Raw genomic sequence first — 12,901 nt, 5'->3', positions numbered from 1 at the left:
ATACAGGGTCCCGACCAATGCAAATCGCAGCCCGGTACTGTCCCTGCTTGGGAAATGATCCCCAGAGCTCAGACCAACACGGAGCCGACTTCTCGTTGTTGGTGATCTCTGGCCGACATAGAGGAACGCTCTGTCTCAGGGGTCCATATCGGTGCAAAAGATCATCTTACTGACATTTGAGATCACGGCACCATGGGCGGTGGTCCCAAATGTGACCGACGGCCAGCCCTTCGGACCGTTCAGCGTTCCATCTGGGCCCATGATCTTTGGCCTCGAAAGACTCTTCGGCCCCTCTTTGGGCCCCCTCAAACACTGCTCCGGCTCGGGCACCTTGCCGCCACAGGGCCCCTGTTAGGCACTGGAGTCCTGTTACGCCTGACAAGAGAGCCACTTATTGTGTCAGGGACCCCAGACATTGCAAATCGTGGACCCCGGCCTCACTTTTGCTTGGGAAATAGGCCTCAATCACTAAAACGGACATGGAGCCGACTGTTCGGTGTTTGTGGTCTCTGGCAGACTTAGACACCCGCATGCTGTTATCATGGTGTCACCATCAAGCCTTTAGCAGACTTAAACACCCGTATGACACCCTGATGCCCTCAGGAGGTCCTCAAAGCAAGAGGGCCTCTGAGTGATTTTTCATGTCACGGCCCTACGGGCCACGTTTCTTTATAAGACCTACGGTCAGTCCTTCCCGCCCATATGCTCTCCAACCGCCTTTGATTATCGTTTCTAATGGCCACCCGGCCCTCTTTGGGCCTCTTCAAACACTCCCTTGGCCGGGTCGGGGCCCCTGCGAGCACAGGATTCTCAGTTAGGCGCTGTGGGTCCTTGGCAGATACAAGGCCCCCGTCCAGTGTAAATCACTGGCCCCGACTTTGCCACTGCTTGGAAAGTGGGCCCTCAGGCCCACATCGATACGGAGGCGACTGCGCGGTACTGGTGGTGCTTGAACGACATGTAGGCCCATGTCGACTCAGAGGGTCCCCGATCGGCACAAACGGCCTTCTGTCTGCTACTTGAGGACCCGTGCCCGCAGCCCGGGCCCTTAAATAAGCATCCGACCAGCCCTCCGTGCCCTTGACCTTCCAGTCGGGTCCTTCATCGTCGAGCCCAGTGGGCCCTCTAAGCTATTTGGACTTCCTCGAACGCTGCCTCTGCCCGACTCGGGGCCCCTTGCCAACGCAGCCCCCCCCCCCCCTTTAGTAGCTATGGGGCCCTGACAGGCGCTGGGGCCCCGACCAATATAAATCGCTGGCCCCGGCTTTGTTCGTGCCTGGAAAATGGGCCCCTCAGTGCCTTTTCGCCACGGAGGCGACTTTGCATTACTTGTGGCGTCTGACCGATAACTATATATATATATATATATATATATATATATATATATATATATATATATACTCTTATCGACTCAGAGGTCCCTGATCAGAACACGGGGCCCTCTGTCTGGCATTGGAGTGCCTGGTTTTGCGTGCTGGAGCCCTGAATGCGACCTACAGCACGCCTGTCAGGCCCTCCGGGGTCTCAGATCGGACCCTTAATGATGGGTTACGAGGGGTCCGAAGTGCCCTTCAGAATCTAAGGGCGTGGGGGCACGCGCTCTCTGTGCCCCTCCTGCCTGCGCCACTGGTTGAGAGGCTCAAACTTCCATCAGCTTGGGTTTCAGCACCCCCTCCCCCAGCTCTGAGGAGAGTGATGCAAGTTCGGGTAAAAATCCGTGCTTTGGTCCGTTTATGTGATAGCTTTCTTCATTTGTAATGTTCGCCGCCCCCTTCCCCTACCCTCTTTCCCCCTCCCCATCCCCTCCCTCTCCCATCCAACTCATTTCGCGAAACTGCGTCCTGCTAATTAGAAGGTAAGGCCTCCCGGGTGCAAGCTCAAAGCAGACATCTCACCGTCAACAACACTGTACCCAGAGCAGACCTCTCACCGTCAACAACACTGCAACCAAAGCAAGCATCTCACCGTCAGCAACACTGTACCCAAAGCAGACATCTCACCGTCAACAACACTGCAACCAAAGCAAGCATCTCACCGTCAACAACACTGTACCCAAGGCAGACCTCTCACCGTCAACAACACTGCACCCAAAGCAAGCATCTCACCGTCAGCAACACTGTACCCAAAGCAGACATCTCACCATCAACACCACTGTACCCAAATATATAATAGCCACGTGGATTTAAGCCATGCAAAAACGCGCTCGACCCGGCGGTTAAGACCCTCATCTACAGCCAGAGCCAAGCAAAGCCACAGAGCTAAACGCGCAGTCAAGCACAAGCTCGTTTGCGCGACGAGGCACCGCGGAGCTTCGCGAAATGGCAGCATTCGGCAGTTTATTTATGATGTTCGCACTACGCCCGCAGTGCATTTTCAGGAGAACATGCTTCCATATCTCGGCATGTCAACGTACACTTACCAACCACCTTAGTCGGTCCATCAACACACGGTCGGCTCCGTAGACATTGTCGATTAGTCCGCAGCAGAGTACTTTGGGAGGGTTAACGTCCCACTGGATGCTTTTCCAACCAACCCGACGCGTTATAGCCTATAGGCTATTATCAGCGGCATGCAATCCGTGTGCATGACAGTGCTCGCGGTGGTCAGAGCTATGGCCGTGCACAGGGGTCATTTCCCTGCTTTGAACTAAGATACTCAGCTTAAATACTACGCGGTCTCGCAGGAAGCTGGTCCCCAATTCACATAGTTCGAGGGAAATTTGACATTTCTCCTGATGATTTTTGAGAAAATGTTTAGCATTAAAATCAGAATATAACTTAACCAGTCACTGCCACTATGATGCCAGTCATTTACAAATCACTCTTATCCAGTCATTCAAACTATGCATTTGTGAAAAAATTGTACGGCACCGGCATCGATTTTCCATGCCGACGGTCTGTTGTGAGGCCCACAGAGCCCCATGATCGCCGGTCACAATACCGTAGCCATGACACTGTTGCCGGGAGGCTGCTCCAGTCCACTGCGTTTCACAGCCTTGACGCGTAGCAAGCACCCGCCGCGTGCGACGTTTTGTTTATGGTCGGACGCCGGCGTGTCGATGAAGTCTTGCTGCAAGCGGCGTCAGGCTTCGGCCGAGCCCGCTCCGGCCCGGTTCGGCGGCGCCAGGCTTCGGCCGAGCCCGCTCCGGCCCGGTCCGGGCGGCACCAAGCTTCGGCCGAGCCCGCTCCGGCCCGGTCCGTCGGCGCCAGGCTTCGGCCGGGCCCACTCCGGCCCGGTCCGGGCGGCACCAGGCTTCGGTCGGACCCACTCCGGCCCGGTCCGGGCGGCACCAGGCTTCGGCCGAGCCCGCTCCGGCCCGGTCTGACGGCACCAGGCTTCGGCCGAGCCCGCTCCGGCCCGGTCTGACGGCACCAGGCTTCGGCCGAGCCCGCCCCGGCCCGGTCCGGCGGCGCCAGGCTTCGTTCGAGCCCGCTTCGGCCCGGTCCGGCGGCGCGATAGTTTTATGGGCGGCGGTGTGACACGTAAGTAACGCAAATGGCACCGAAAAGGTGCGATTTTATTCTGTGAGCGGCGCTGAAACGAATACTGTTCCCAACCACTAAACAAGGGCGTCACCTGACAGCACAGCCGTTGCGCCCGAAATCCGAAGTAGTCGACTAACCTCGCTAAGCACGGCTCGTTACACGCATACTGACACGCTATTTTTGTAACCTATGCTATCATATAAGTATTCTAGTGTTGGATTTCCGATTCGTGAGTTTGTATTGGTGGGCAAATATTTCTTGAAGGTGGACTGTAAGCAAACGATGCAGCAAAGCGGCACTGGAAATTCCAATGTCGGAAACCATAGAAAATTATGAAATTTCATCCTAGACACTGCAACTTTGGACAAAGACCTAAGCTGTTTGAAACAACGCAAAAATATCAAAATACCAAATGGTGGTAAAAATGATAATGCTAATGACACGAACAAATAAAAATAATAATAGGGAAACCAGAGGTGCGGGGCTCGGTTCCCCGTGGTACCCGCCTCTCCCACCAGGGTGAGAGGCAGGCGACGCCATATAGCCTCAGCTCCTCAGTGCGTTGTAAAGCCGCAATAACAATAATGATAATAATAATAATAATGATAATAGCTCACCATAGGATGTATGGCTATATGTGTTTTGACACATACGTATGATGTATGGTTCCATTAATGTAACCATGTCGGCCCGCCGAGGGCGGTTGGCGGAACTGTCGGTCCCTCGAGGAGAGGTGTGCTCGAAAATACTTAGAAGAACCTGGTGGCATGGCCCTCCCCCTAACACCCAACAGGGCGAGGGTACTATTATAAGGCTGGGACCGTTTTAAGCACCGGAGACAAAGGATATCCCACAGGATGAGCTTCGTCTGCTGCACTGTGGGTCATCGCGCTGAACAACGGAGACGCAATTTACTTTCTGATAAGTTAAATCACACTGCTAAAGCTGCTCACCGCATACACGCAGCACGCAAGCCATCAAATATCAAAAGATACCTCGCACTTCACCTTCAAAGGCGCAATGTGCTTCTCGTGCAAGCAAGGTCCAGGCTATTGAACGGCTGGCCGGCGCGGCCGGCACCGCTGTCTCTGATGTCCGTGGCGAGGCGCACCAGGACGCCTGCACGACGCGTTGATGCGCCCTTATCACGCACACCGGCCTCATTCAGAGCTCTCCCGGCAACCACCGGCATGAGGGACGTTAAATGGGCAGGAAACCGGGGGCGGAGGAATGCGTGCACAGCCCCTACAGGGATAGTAAAGGAAGGTCCTGTCATGATCCTGCGTGGGCCATTCCACATGGCGGGTCTCGCGTGACGATTCACGCACGCTCGGGTGGCCGGCTGAAGGAGACACGCTCGGGTGGCCGGCTGAAGGAAACACGCTCGGGTGGCCGGCTGAAGGAGACACGCTCGGGTGGCCGACTGAAGGAGACGCGCTGGGGTGGCCGGCTGAAGGAGACACGCTGGGGTGGCCGACTGAGGGAGACACGCTTGGGTGGCCGGCTGAAGGAGACACGGTGGGTTGGCCGACTGAGGGAGACACGCTCGGGTGGCCGGCTGAAGGAGACACGCTCGGGTGGCCGGCTGAAGGAGACACGCTCGGGTGGCCGCCTGAAGGAGACACGCTGGTGTGGCCGGCTGAAGGAGACGCGTTTGGGTGGCCGACTGGGGGAGACGCGCTCGGGTGGCCGCCTGAAGAAGACACGCTCGGGTGGCCAACTGAAGGAGACGCGCTCGAGTGGTCGCCTGAAGAAGACACGCTCGGGTGGCCGGCTGAAGGAAACGTTCTCGAGTGGGGGTGGGGGTGTAATCTTAATCCCTCATTAACATAGCAAGATCTAAGGAGGCGAAAGGTATGAAATTCCTAGAGTACTTACGCCCGTATGTGTACTCACTTGTGTCGAATCTTGAGACATCTAAATCATGACCTTCGGGACAGATACGGTCAAACAAGGTCAAACTCCAGATCAGTGTTTGAAGCGTGTCCAGACCTCCTAATGCAGCCGCAACAGATGTCTGTTCTAAGCAAAGATTCACTGGTATTATCGTTCACCGATTATGTATGGCAATTCGCCATATGACAACGGTAACATATTCACCATGGTAATTCACCATACTTATTAGTATTATCATTATTGCGAACCTTGGCGAAACTCAGCGAGTGGCTGTTCTAACGACGCGTCAGTACGTACTACGTAGATAAACACAGAACATGCAACGCATGCAAATGAGACGCAACGCCAGCGATGTGCACACGGTGTTATAAAAAATGAGCGACTTATGATACAATCAGCACCTGCACGTCATCGCCAGTTGGTCAATTAGGTAAGTTCTCTGATGAAGGACATTCCTTTGCCCTTGAACTCATTTAAGTTTTTTGCACTGGCGCGTGGCAGCAGGGATGTGATTCCACGCCGCTACGGCTGGATGGGGAAATGCCCTTTTCACGCACTCGAAGCGAAGGTGTTTTACATCGCTTGCCTGCAGTACAGTTTCGTCCTCGGTGGTTCTGGTGAGCCGCTGAGATAGTTCAGATCGGCGCCTGATCAGATTACTGATAGCCCGTGGCCCATCAGGCACGTAAATGGCGCGATGCAAACATATGCAGTCGCGGTGGGTGACAGTCTCGTCGAACTTGGGCCAATTTAGCTGTTCTCGGGATTCCGTGATGTAATCTCGTTTGCGTTTGCGGGCAACGATTCTGGCCGCGAACTTGATAGCCCTATCCAGGCGCTGGCGCTGAACGGTCGTTGTCAAGACCCATGCAGGTAAACAATATTTGATGTGAGGGAAGACCGGTGATCCAACTAGGGACTTTATTATGGAGCTGGGAAGCACATGCCTAAGCTTGTTAATGGTTATGAGGGAGCCAAACAGCGCCGAGTAGTTTTGGTCGTTTGATGCTGCCAGTTGAGACTTTTATCGATAAGCACCGCTAATATTTTGATGTACTCTGAAGGAGACAGCTGGGAGTTATCAAAATTCGCGCTCAGCCCGGCGGCTTTGCGGGTGTTGGTGGGTGTGCCAGCAACATTGAATTCAGTTTTTGACGGACTGATCTTCATGCCATTGTCACGAAACCATACTGAGACTTCAGTCAGATCAAACTCAACACACGAACGCAGTTGTGCGAGACCACAACAACATGCCATTTCTGTTCACATATCAATTTATTGCATGTGTGGGGGATGCACGCTAGCAAGTAATGCAGCGCGTTATACCATACATTGAAGTCCGCAACCCATCAATATTGCGCACTGCTTAGTTTTGGCCTTAGTTAAACCTTCACCAGGAAAAATCAAAGGACTGATGGAAGGGGAGCCAGTTTTTATGCGGGGTGTTCTTTAATTTCTAACATGCGCTCGGGTTAGGGTCAAATTGACCGTTCCAAGATTTTTCCAGAATGGTTTCCGAACGGCGCGATGTAGCGGCGCCGAATTTTGCACAGCTGTAGGAAACTGAATAGCGGATCGTTTGGCGTTAAAAATTTAGACGTGCCTTGTAAGGTCGCTGTCCTATGGCAGGTCAAAATCAGGCCATGCTTTCAGGGAAGGCAATTTCTAGGGAGTCGCTCAATCTGACCCAACAACGGAGTGTTAGACGAAGCCATACAACTCTGAGATACTTTCTTAGGCAGCACCATAATTGAATGAGCAAATTGTATTGACCTAGGGCCAGGTATGAAGGTCAGACCAAGGTCAAAACCAAACCTTTTTATTACTTTAGGGCCTGCCGTGTGGGATAGTTTCTTACGCCCAGTTCGAATTTATTCATAACAGGAATCGCATTAGGCACCTTACATGGACTTTTTTAAGGATAATAGGTCACTAAACTAAAATGACCCAGGCCAACATGTCATTTTTAAGCAAATACTGTCTAGCATAATATTTGTCGCTTATTCAAATGCAAAACTCTAAGCAGTCTTGTACGATTTGGGACACCATGACCTTCAAAGGGGCAAACAAGGTCACTGACCTTGAATGAGCGTGTGAACTTTTATTTAGAGCAGTTATCTAGGTTCGAGAGCCCCTTTGCAAACCAACCAGGAATTTGACCTTGTTCGACCGTATTTGTTCCGAAGGTCATGACCTAAGTAGCTCAAACTTTGACCTATGTGAGTTCATGTACAGGTCAATACACCCTGTGAATTTGGTGTTTCTAGCTTTATTAGTTCTTGAGGTACCGGGAATTCAAATTGGCCCCCCACCAGCAAGAAATCGAGCCCTCCACTCGAGCAAAGGTTATCCAACCGGCCAGGACCTGGACATGGAACTGGACCAGAAAGTCTGACATTATCAAACCAACGGCCCAATCTTGCGATACTTCGCATCTTGCGATGCTTCGATAAACCGAATCGACCGGAAACTTGTGACAGAGTGTGTACTTCGTGCTCCTCGCTGACGACGGTTGGTTAGAGATAGGTTGGTTGGATGGTCACGCGGTCTAGCACGCGTCGACAGCAGCATCGAAGGTGTGGCGGATTTTTATGAGCAAGCATTTATATTTAAGTTATGTTCTAAGTGCACGCCAGTTTGGAGGCGGACATACAAAAATGTTTTTGGCATCGTTGAAATCGTTTTGTGGGTTGTACAAGGTTTCAAAGTGTCAAAGCTGCTGCCAGTTCAGTTAGAAACAACCATAGCATTCCCGTCTACTTGATCATGACAGTGTCTATGTTAGAGTTACATAGAAAGGCGTCACACGTCACACAGAGAGCATCACACTTAACACAGACACACGTCACAGTCGCACGTCACACATACGTGCATCACACGTCACACGGACACACATCACACAGACACACAAAACACGAATACACGTCACACAGACAGACGTCACACAGACACACGTCACATAGGCACAGGTCACACAGACACTCGTCACACAGACACGCGCCACACGGACACAAATCCAACGTAAACACGTCACACAGACACACGTCACACAGACGCACGTCACACAGACGCGCATCACACGGACACACGTCACACAGGCACACAGACACTCGTCAAAGGTCACCAAGGTCAGTTTACAATAGAGTAGCGGAGCTCGCAGGCGTTCGTCTAAGGTCACTAAGGTCAATCTACAATGGAGCAGCGGAGCTCGCCGGCGTTCGTCAAGGGTCACTAAGGTCAGTTTACGATACAGCAGCGGAGCTCGCAGGCGTTCGTCAAAGCGATCCCGGGCCATTCTTTCTGTTTCGCCAATGCATGTGGAATCCTGACTTTTCATTGTGTGGTTAGTTCTGCTTGTGTCACACACACACACCTGGCACATTTTCATATAGCTGGCACATTATCATTATCATATGCGCAGAGTGCAGGTGTTACGCCTGCGGCTTCTTTCGCATCATCATTATCATCACCATCATCATCATCAACTTTTATCTCGGATTCAAACTCCGTTCATGGAAGGGCCGCAGCGCGACCTTCAAATTCAGCTGAAATACATTGAAGTTAGTTCATTTTCAATTCGTTTAGTGCGTGTGGCCTGGTACATTCTAAAATCCGCCCCTACCCGGGCCGATCACTGCTCATATTTCCTGACCCAGTGCTGAGTTACAATCCGCGCCATACCCGGTCCGATTGCTGCTCAAATTTTCTGATCCAGTACTGATTTACAATCCGCGCCATACCCGGTCCGATCACTGCTCAAATTTCCTGACCCAGTGCTGAGTTACAATCGGCGCCAGACCCGGATTTCAATCAGTAACATAACCGGATCGCACAGCGCCGATTCATCCAGTCCATAAAGTGCTCTAGCACGCGCATTACACCGCCCACGTAAACATGCAAATTTCATATACAACGATGGGCGCACCTCTCCAGAATCGTAAGCCAAGTTTCGGTAACGCGCCTTAAATGGTTTCGTTACGCAGTCCTTGCACTGCTACACGGTCACGTCGGTGAATTTTCTGTAACTGATAATGTGAATGATGATCGCGATCATGATCATGCAAATTGATAATGTAAATCATGTTAACATTACTGACCAGGTGAGAGGCTGGCTGCACAATTGGTCGCGGAGTGAAGCAATGGATACAAAAGCAAAAGAATGCTTGTGACTAGGGAGGTAACTTTGTATGTTTTCGGGGAGAGGGGGCTTGAGCCCCCAATACTACCGTTAGCCACTTCATTGCTTCACTGGGCCCCCACTGCACCTGAACGAAAAAGGGAATACCTGGCCGATGAAATTAAGCAAGTGTCTGAACTGCTGATACCCTACGTCCTAAGCACATCACTGTCTATATGATTATCATATGTCATCATTATTACTATCACATCGGTTTCAGATGAGAAGTCATTCCCAACATTGAAGAAATCAAGAACCGACCAAACCTAGTTATCTTAATTTTGACATCAGAGACGCAAATCAGGGACCAGAATGCGGGAGAAATCAGGGTTAAAGGGTGTGTTACGTCACCTTTATTGGCTCAACCACCTCCCCCCAACAAATATGAGGAAGTGACTCCCCTGCTTGCGAATGTGCGTAGTATAAGCTTGCTCAGTAATCAACTTATAATCCAACTGCGTTTTAAGCTTTAAGTACGCGTGGTGGTGAGATTACTCCGCATACGTTAGCATTTACTGCAGCGAACTCGACGTTGCGTTGGCTTTACCGTTCATACGCTCACCTGCACTACCCATCCGAGCGGGCAGCTTCACAGCAATCGTAACCTCCTGACCGCTTAGTGGTTTGGCCACTGCACGCGGCATGGGCTGCTGCAGAGGCGACCTGCGCTTCTATCTTCCAACTCAATCACGGCGATTGGTGCGAAAATAACGCGTGAAACGTAGGATTGTATTCTGCCATTTTCTTGCACACAAGAACAAAGTCTGTAATGCACGGAGTGACCTTGGGGCAGCCAACATAACGGAATATATGCATGGCTATTTGTCTAATCATCATCGGAAATCAACCTGGAGGGTGTAAGACATTGACCGAAAACCGTGTACAACAGTTGAAAAGAGACGCTGCAGTCATATCGCGGTCTAAGCACACTCGCACACCGGGGCGCCAAAAGAGACGCTGCAGTCATATCGCGGTCTAAGCACACTCGCACACCGGGGCGCCAAAAGAGACGCTGCAGTCACATCGCGGTCTAAACACACTCGCACACCGGGGCTCCAAAAGCAAGCTGTCCAAGAGCGTATGATGCTGTTATACCGCTGCGAAAGGCGTCGCTGACGCCAGGATGGCGAGGCACGAACTTCGGTACGAACTTCCCTGTCATCAGCGGGGCGGTACGAGTCGTGGTCCGTGCAGGTCCATTCTCCTAATCACCAGCAATGGACTGCGAAACAAAAGTGAGGCGCGTCCTGCTTTGATAAACCCTGTTCATGTCTCAGAAAATGTATTTGAAAGGGAGCGAGGCGGCTGTGTAGGCAGGTGCCGTCTGCCGTCTGCCGTCTACCGTGTGTTGATCATGCAAGCTCCAGCATTTGGAGAACCTTTGTTCGCCCCTGCAGCGTCAGTCTTCTAAGCCTGCGGTCTCCGCCCGTTCTCCTGAACGTGATACTCGCAGATGTGACCGTTATGGCTGGCTGTGCAGCGTTGGGACCAGAGGCCAGAGCTATACATTACCACGCAGCCGTCGTTCCCGACGTTTCCATTCCACCACCAGGAGGCGGGCAACGCGACCACCTGGCCGTTCGTCATGTCCAGGAAGTTGCCTGACGCGTCCGGTTTCCAGGCGCCGATCCAGTAGTAGCTGCCCCTGACGTAGGTCTTGAGGTACTGCATTTGCTGTTCGGTGTACGGCACGGCCGGCGTCGCCTCTGGATCGTACGCCCGGCAGCTGGCGATGATGGAGTCGCTGCCGCCGCGCAGTGAGAAGCGACGTTGCCGGTAGGCGATGGTCGGATCGTCGCTGAGTGTGAAGCCCTCGGGCAGGACGGTCTGGTGGAGCGGCTCCGGCTTGGCCGTCAGCGGGTTCTCATCCGAGTGCAGCGGCCACAGCCGGCACAGGCCGCTAGCCGAGGTGTGGCTCCACTTGATGCAGCCCTCGCTGCGCACGCACAGCAAGCCGCACTGCATGTTCGAGCGGAGCATCCGCTGCGCCAGCGGGGTCTCGGCGTGCACCAGCTCCGTGGAAAGGAACATGGTGCCCTCGGCATCCGCGCCGCACGCCGCCAGCAGCGTCAGCAGCGCCGCCAGCCACGGCTTCTGCAGCTTGGCCATCAGGGTCGGTGGGGACGCGGCAGCTGCCGCCGCCAGCGGGAGACCGCACCGTCCGTCTGCTGACGGCCGTCAGGACGGTATGGATCGCTCGCACTGGCTCGAAAGAGGCGCCACGGGGCACAGCCGGCACGTGTAGTCATGACGCGGAGCTCGGTCACCGTGGAGAGGCGGCTTAACACGCTGAGAAAGCAAATCAATACGCTGTTGGTGGGCGTGTATTTAGCCGCTGCCGCTTCTGCACTTTTGTGAAGGGCCCTGAGCTCAGGCCCGCTCATTGTCATTGTATCGACGCGAGCTTATGCCTAGAATGTATGGTCTTAGCCCTCTCCTTAAAGGTACCAAAAAGTTGTTGTTGTATCACATGCTCTTAATGAAATGAAAGAAATGAAGCCAAGCTTATCTGGTCGCGAGCATTCTGAAAAGACATTCCTAAGCCATTGACAGTAACGGTTGCTCGTTAGCGCGCAGGGACGATAATTTATTGGGGACGGTGCAGAATATCGATTGTAATTTGGCACCTAAATGAGCGCCAAGGATTACGCTAGGCGGAATGCTCTTTTAAGAATATTAACAAGTGCCATCTCAGGTCAGTTACCTACTTTATCTTTGAGAGGCCATGGCACATGTCTGTTAAGATCCCTGTTATTCATAAATTCGAAAGGAGCACCAAAAATCACCCCATACCGCAATCTCTATAGTAAAAATGAGGCTGGCTTAGAGCGCAGGCTGACCTTAATACCTCATACTAGGTCAACGAAAGTTGCTGTGCCTCCAAATTCAATTGTTTTATTACCGAAGAAGCTATCTCAGAGATATATGGTTTAGGTAAACCCGTAGTCGTCGCAGCAGATGGAACTATTTCCTAAAAGTTGCCTTCGCTGACACCCACGGCGTGATTCCAAATTGCCATAAGTCAGCAGCCTTACAGGGTGAGTCTCATTTTGTATAAAAAGAGATCCGCTGCTCAATTGTCTGCAGGTATGCGAAGTTTGGCGCAACTTTGTCGCCCAAATCAAAAGTAATCTTGAAAAACCTTCAGACGGTCAAAAAAACTCCCACCCGACTGCTTGCTAAAAACAGGTCATGGCATGGCCAGGTGGGATTTCTTGCTGCAAAAATGAAAAAAAGGACGGTGGGGTCCGAATAGCACTTAACACACACACACACACACACACACACACACACACACACACACACACACACACACAACACACACACACACACACACACACAA

This window comes from Pollicipes pollicipes, unplaced genomic scaffold (genome assembly GCF_011947565.3).
Source record: "Pollicipes pollicipes isolate AB1234 unplaced genomic scaffold, Ppol_2.1 Scaffold_4881;HRSCAF=5763_pilon_pilon_pilon, whole genome shotgun sequence".
NCBI lineage: Eukaryota > Metazoa > Arthropoda > Thecostraca > Pollicipedomorpha > Pollicipedidae > Pollicipes > Pollicipes pollicipes.
Note: the sequence above shows the minus strand (reverse complement) of the source record.